The sequence below is a fragment of the Neofelis nebulosa genome, chromosome 13, assembly GCF_028018385.1.
Source record: "Neofelis nebulosa isolate mNeoNeb1 chromosome 13, mNeoNeb1.pri, whole genome shotgun sequence".
Lineage (NCBI taxonomy): Eukaryota > Metazoa > Chordata > Mammalia > Carnivora > Felidae > Neofelis > Neofelis nebulosa.
In genome coordinates, this window is record NC_080794.1 from 90,043,207 (window position 1) to 90,050,657 (window position 7,451).

The window sequence follows — 7,451 nt, forward strand, 5'->3', positions numbered from 1 at the left end:
CTCCCAGAGGCAATTACTTTGAAGAGCTGGGCGTTTTTTCTTTCAGAATATTTTCTGGGCGGTCCATTTTGCATAGGGGGTCACGTTGTATGAGTAGTTGAGTATCTTGATGTTTTCACTCGATGGGCATATCAGGTTCCTCTTGCTGCTGTGACAAATTACCATAAATGTAGCAGCTTAAAGCAATACCCGTTGCTTACACCCAGTTCCCAGAGTCAGCACCCAACACAGCCTCTGCGTCTTGCCGGTTCCCTGCTGAGAGGCTCGCAGGACGAAATCGGTATCCGTAGGTTACCTGTGCTTCTTGCCGGAGGCTCTGGGATGAGTCACTTCCGAGGTCACTGGGTGGGATCCACGTTCCCGCACTGGCTATCGGCTGGGTGGCCCCCAGGTCTCGGCAGCTCCTCTCCTTGGCTCGTGGCCCCCGGTCCTCCAGCATCGGGCCAGCATCCGGGGGGCCCTCTCCGGTTTGGGTATCTGCGTGCTCCCCGCTGCCACATCTCTCTCACTGGTGCTCATGAGGGCTCATGGGACTGCCCTGGGCCACTCGACAATCCAGGATGCTCTCCTGTGTTGAGGGGAGCTGCTTCATAACCCCAATTCCATCTGCACAGTCCCTTCCCAGCTAGAGTGGGGTGAATAGCGTCTCCCCAAAATTCGTATCCACCCAGAACCTTGCAATGTGACCTTACTTGAAAAGGTCATTGTAGTTATAATTAGCTAAGGATTGAGATCGCACTGAATGAGGATGGGCCCTAAATCCAATGACTGATGTCCTTTAAGACCAGGAAAGGACACACCCCCCGGGACAGGGGGCAGACGATGCCGTGAGGTCTGACACAGAGGCTGGAGTGACATTATCTGCAGGCCCAGGAATTCTGAGCACTGCAGACGCCAGCAGAAGCCGGAAGAGCCCAGAAGGATTATTCCTGGGACTCTTCGGAAGGAGTGGCTGATGGCACTTTGATCTTGACTTCGAGTCTCTCGAACTAGGAGAAAGCAAATCTCTGGTGTGTGAAGAAACCGTCCACTATGTGGTACCTTGGTGTGCAGACAGAGGGCAGTGTCTGGGTCGGTGCTTGATGGGAAACCAGGGTGGGAATCTGGGGGCACCTGTGGACTTCTGCCTACCACAGTATATCGTGGACTTCTTTGTAAATGTCACGTGAACGTGTGTGAGTGCTTTCCACATCTACACAGACATTCTTTGCATGCACAAGGCCGACATTAGGACAAAATTTTATTTGACAGAAAGAGCTCTTCCAACTTTCAATTTACAGTTAACAGCGTGGGCATCAGAAAGCAGAACAAATGAATCAGACACTGATTTACGGCCATTGGATGATACGCAACAATGACGATTCATTCTGACATCAATCTGGACAGGCAGGGAGAGGTCGAGGCCGAGTTAAGGATTAAATCTAGTCATTAAATGAAGCCAGTGATTCTACAGAAAGAGAAGAAGGAAGGACATTACCCGTCATAAATGCCTTTAGACCTCTGACCCCCACAGAGTCTGCTGTTGTCCTGTCTCATTCAGTGTGAGGGCTTCTCCTGGATTTGTCTCCGACGTGAGGGTTAATGGCAGGTAAGAAAAGGTCATTATGGAGATCCTGAAGCTGGACTATGAAAGAGATGTGAACATTTCCCTCAAGCAGGACATTCCATCGAGGTAACAGTATCGAGGGCTTTTCAGTCATATTGCTTTATGTCATAAGGCTTCAGCCTGTTAATTAACTGTCACAATCCATAGATGCTTGCCTACGTCCCCTTAGTTGTATGTGTGGGTGTGCAAACATGTGCATCTCTGTTTTAGGGTCCAAAAACCCTGGATGTTGGAAAAAAAAGACCTGTTACTTCTTCCGTGGGACAAAGGAAAGAAAGCCAACCCAGGACATCAGAGCTTGGGTGCTGTCTTGTGGGGACATGGTAAGGCTAGGTGTCCCTACGGTGTAATGGCCTCCGAATATCGGTGGTTGAAAACCATAAAGGTTTTATCTTCCTCACTTACCCGACTTCTCCATCAGACATTGGTGGGCCTCTACTCCCCGTTATCCTCTCTCAAGGACCCGGACTCCACTTCTGCAGCGGCTGCTGTCACAGCAGCTGGGGAAGCCAGAGCAGGAGCCTTGGCTGAGAAGTGGCTCACATTTCACTGGCCAAACTGGACACATGATTGCCGCTAGCTTCGGAGGAAGGGGCACAGCGGGTCCTCGTGCCCTTACGTGTGGGACATTAGAGTGGTAGGCATCAGGAAGGCCCAGCGTGGGGGCCAGGGAAGGCACTGGCTCTCGTATTTCTGCAGGGATCCCCAAGCAGACACGGGCTGTAGTGGCTTTATCTATCAGGTCAATGGGTCATATCATCAACCAACACATGGGGCACACATGATGTTTGAGGGCCAGAGGGTGGACTGTCATTGGTTGGATGATGGCCCCCAAGAGATACATCTGCCGGGAACCTCAGAATATAAACTTATTTGGTGTAAGCACGAGATCATTGTGGATTCGGGTGGGTCCTTAATCCAAAGACAAGTCCTTCTAAGAAAAGAGAAGGGGAAACAGAAGCAGACACACGGAGGGAAAGGCCATGTGATGATGTAGGCAGAGACGGTCCTGATGTGGCCACAAACCAAGGATGGCCCGGAAGAGGCAAGCCAGGAGTCCCTCCCAGAGCCTTCAGGGGGAGTGCAGTCCTAGCGACACATTGGCTTTGGACCTCTGGCTTCTAGAGCTGTGAGAGAATTCATTTCTGGTGACTTTTTTAAAGTTTATTTATTTTTAGAGAGAAAGAGAGAGCAGAGAGAAGGGGAGAGAGAGAATCCCAAGCAGGCTCTGTGCTATCAGGGCTGAGTCGGACACGGGGCTTGATCCCACGCCTCTGGGATCATGAGCTGAGCTGAAATCAAGAGTCGGATGCTTAACTGACTGAGCCATCCAGGCGCCCCCAATTCTGGTGATTTATTATGGCGGCCCCAGGAAGCTGAGGCAGACTACCGCTGCAAGATAGTTTTTGAGAAATTACGTATTTCTCCCTTTGCTGTGCCTGTTCTCTTCTCTGGTTCAGGCCGGTAGGGTCCACGGTTCTTGACGCCTCTCTTCCCTTCTCCTGTTTCTCGTAAGGAGCTGACGACCACCTGTAGACTCATGGCACTTTCTGGCGATGGGGGAGGGTGCAGAGGCCATGGAGTGTGGGGGCCAGTGGGAGGTAGATGGGACGGATCCCCAGCTTGGTGCCTGAAGGGGGATGCTGTTGGCGGAGCAGGGATTCAGGAGAAGGAGTTGTCGATGGGACCAAGGGAGCTTCTGGCCAGGTTTTAGACAGGTAGGCGATCATGAATCTCTCTGTAGGGTTGGGCTGCAGGCGCCTGGAGATTTTGTTTCAAGCTGGGACCAACCTTATGGATCTGGGTAACTAACATCCAAATCTTGATGAAGCGCTGAAAGTCTGCCTTTTCAAATGGGCATCCAGGCTCAAAAATCTGCTTAAAACCAATTTATTTTGACTAGAAATTGATATTAAATTGATTTGTGTTGACTATGTGTTTAAGGGCCAAATATTGAGTAAAATCCATAGCAGAAAAGATCCTTTGGCAAATCCACCTGTCTATATGTGCTAAATACACTCGTGCCTGAGAAAGTTGGAGCCGGCTCTCGTTGATTTATTAGTTTCGCTCCAGAAGGTCAAACATCCGAAAAGGTAAATTTGATCTTAGATTCCTCATGTCGTGCGCTCATTCGTTCAGCAGATAGTTAGTGAGGCACTGTTGCAGGTGTTTGGAACACGTGCGTGAAGAAGCCCGTCTGGGCTCATGGCGTTCCCGAGCCAGCTGCGGGAGACAGACGCTAACGTGAGGGACGTGAACATGAGCCTTCAGGAAGGGGAAGAAAAACCAAAGCAGGAGCGGGGGCTCCTGGCATGGAGGGTGCCATTTGTAGTGTTCGAGAGCGTGGTCAGATAGGCACCTCTGACAAAATGACATCTGGGCCCGGACTAGGGGAGACGAGGAAGTCGCTACTTAGAGAACCGGGAAAAGGCTGTTCCGGAGGGGGAACCGCACTGCACAGCCTCTGGGTTCTGGCACGTTCTAGGAGCAGTGAGAGGTCAGGGTGGCGGAGGGAAGGGTGACCAGGTCCATGGGCCTCGCTGCTGCAGTGAGGATTTCGTGTTCCATTCTGTTGAGGGGCTGCTGAAGTGTGGGGCATCATGACCTCACAGTTTTAGGTGACCTCTGGGCTGCCGGGTGGAGAATGGATGGCACAGAGGTGGTGGGGAGCCACTTAGGGGGCCGCCACGCCAGTGAGGGGGCAGATATGGCCACATCCTGGGCAGGCGATGCGAGCATGGGAAAGACTAGGTGTAGGTGAGGGAGAAGAGAGAACCTAGCTGACCCAAGATGCCCCCATCACGCTGGGGGCCCGAGTGGTGGAGGGGAGGGTCCCAGGACGTGTCCTCGCTGAGGAGATCTCACTCACACAAATGAGGGTTGACCCCGGCCACAGACGTGATTCCGTGGTTCTTATGTCTCGTGGACCAGGGCTGAGATCCTGGCACTGTCCAGCAGCATGTGGCAGCATCTCAGCTCCTGGGAAGCCTGCCTCTGCCAGGCCCTCAGTCCACCCCCGCCCCGAGAAGGTCTGCCAGTGCCCACTCACTGTGGCTCCCGTGCTGGGAAGAGGGAGCGGGAAGAGCCACCGCATTTTCGACAACACATTAACGCCTGGAGGTGAGACGGGTGGGTCACAGTGGGTTATCTGGCTCTCCTGCACCTTGGATCTTGGAGCTTGGGGCCATCACACAGGTGGGCAGGGGCCTGGGAGGGGGGTGGAGGGGCCTTCAGAGCCCCACAAGGGCCTGGTGCTGAGATCTAGGATGCAGAGCTGAGTGGAGAGACAGCTGGGGGTGGGGGGGGGGGGTGTGGACCCCTGCCACGGGTCTCAGCCCTGGGTGCCTGGCGGGCCCGTTCTGGAAAATCACTCACCGCTGGGGTCTTGGTTCTCTCTCGTGTGAAATGGGGAGAGTCGCCATGGAGATGAGAAGGTGCAGATCCAGTGCCCCGTTGGGAGCCCTGTTGGGAGGCTGCCCCGAAGGGCCTCCTAAGAAGGGTGGAGGAGGAGGAGGGGGAGCCCTGGGGAGGGGTGGGGGTGGGGTTCCCAGGAGGAAGCAGGGGGCACACAGCCTCCTTCGCCTCCTGGGAGGTAGGCTGCCAGGCCCGGCCACAGCTTGTGGGGGGCGGGCCGGGCGGCACACGGAGGCCAGCTTTGCGGTCTCTTGAGCTGGAGGACGGTGCTCACCGGGCACAGGGCCGCTGGCATGGCTGGGGCGCGGTGCCCTGAGCTGCCCTGAAGATGACTTCTGCAGAGCCCACGGGCCTAAGGCTGCCTGAACGTGCGATGCAAATTTATGCAAATCACAGCAACCCAGATTCCCGGCTGCAGACACCTCTGCCTCCTCCGCCTCCTTCTCCCAGGAGAGCTTGGGTGGGGGGGCAGTGTTGGGCCCCGTGGGGCTCCAACAGGCCTCCTCTCTCCTGCGGCCCGAGGGGAGATTGACAGACTCAGGGCTCCAATCTCCCCTTGGCCTCCCGGCTTCCCGAGGCAGATCCCTGCCCGGTTTACAGACACGGAGAATAAACCTGTTCAGCAGGTTAAACCCTCTTTTTATTTCAAGGCTCTGCCAGTCTCTTAACAATTCGAGGGCTGATCTCAATTCTAGACGCAGAGTCAAGCAAGTTCTCAGTTGACTGTAGTTCAGCAAACAAAGTGGCTTCCCCGGAGGGGTCTCTGTTTGATTAATAACAGCGGTTCTTGGTCTTTTCACGGCGCCTCCCGGCGATGCTGCTGTCTAGCTGCTTATCAATTCTCAGGACACCCGTGCTGGGCAGATGGCGAGTCCTGGATTGTGGTCTGCAGGTGGGGGAGGGGCACCAAGGGGGCCGCCCTGTCCTCCTGGGGGAGCTGGAGGGCCCGGGGCTGCTCCCACAGCCTCCGTGCAGCTCTGATCTGCACTTTTGTCTCTAGCCAAAGTGGAGAGTGGCTCCTCCCGGAACCTGAAGGTGGGGAGCCAGGTCTGGGAAAAAGAACACCCCCCCCCCCATTTGTCATTGTCACTCAGAGTGTGTTGTCTTCTTCCTCCTTGGACGTGGGGCTGGTCTGCATTACACGTTGGACCACTCCCTCCAGGGTGTGCTGTAATTGGAGGTACCCCGTGCCTTCCCCCCAAGCCCAGGAATGATGAAGGCATATGGCTCTGCCTCCCTCTTCAACACTCAGCGGGGATGGCTGCCCTCTCTGTGTTCACACTGAGCCGCAGGCTTTGTGCTCTTCATTAAGGTGTTAATATGGACAGGAAGTAGAAATTTCAAGGGTTTGATGAAATTAAGACTTACCTGTTAGCTGGCAAAACTCAGGAGGGGGTAGAAATACATCAACCTACATGTTTGAAGACTAGGAAGCAGAAAAGCATGTGATCTGGGCTAAGGGGACTTTGAGGCATAATCTAATTTAAAATCAGCCAGTTTACTGTGATGTCTCTGCTAAAACACACTTCGCCCAGGCTGTGAAATCAGGGCTCCTGCTCTGACAAATGTCTGTGTTCTGATTAGAATATTCACGCAGTCTCCCCGGAAGCAGGTCAACCCCCCACTGTGACAGAGAACCGAAGCTGGGTCATACCACATGTTCGGGTCTGCCGGGGTCATCAGATCCGCGGAGCTCAGAGCCTTTGTTGTGACAAGGGCTGGGTGGAGCCTCCTTCTGCAGGGACATGGGGGACCCCGCACAGTGGCAGGAGACACGTGCTGCCAGCTCTCAGTCCTCTTCCCCAGGCTGCAGAGTGTACAACCTGCACGACGGGGCCAGAGTCCCGCTTGTTCCCTGTGGAATTGGTCTCGGCCCTGCAGAAACAACCAAGCCATGAAGCCTCACTTTGACTTCTGCTGGAGATTTGAGTGAACGGGCAGGACAGCCTTCATCATGACCCAGAGGGGGTCCCACAGGACCAGCCAAGAGGGCCCCTGGCGGAGGCCAGGGTAGAAATCAACCTCGAGCCAGCAGGAGGTGTCGAGAGTGCAGGTACAGACAGTGATGGGAGACTCCGAAAGGAAAGGAGAGAGAGTCCTGTCTTTGCTTTGGGGTCTGGGGTTTTTCTTGAGGACAGTGGTCTGGTGTAGAATGTCCTCTCAGTCCTCCAGGGACTGGTTAGAACAAAGGCGAGGGCCCAGGAGCTATTGCTTGGGGCCAGGGGGTCCTGGAGGTATCTAGCACCTGTGGTCTGGAATCTGCATATGACAGCTTCTCTTGGTCATTCTCACCTGGTCCTTCCTCAGATGCTACGGGTTCTAGAGAAGTCATTAACTCCTGGAGGGAGTGGTCCAACCCGTAATGCAGACCTTATGAGGAGGACCTATTTGCGTCACAAGACGTGTAGAAAGTGGGGGTACAGGTCCTGGC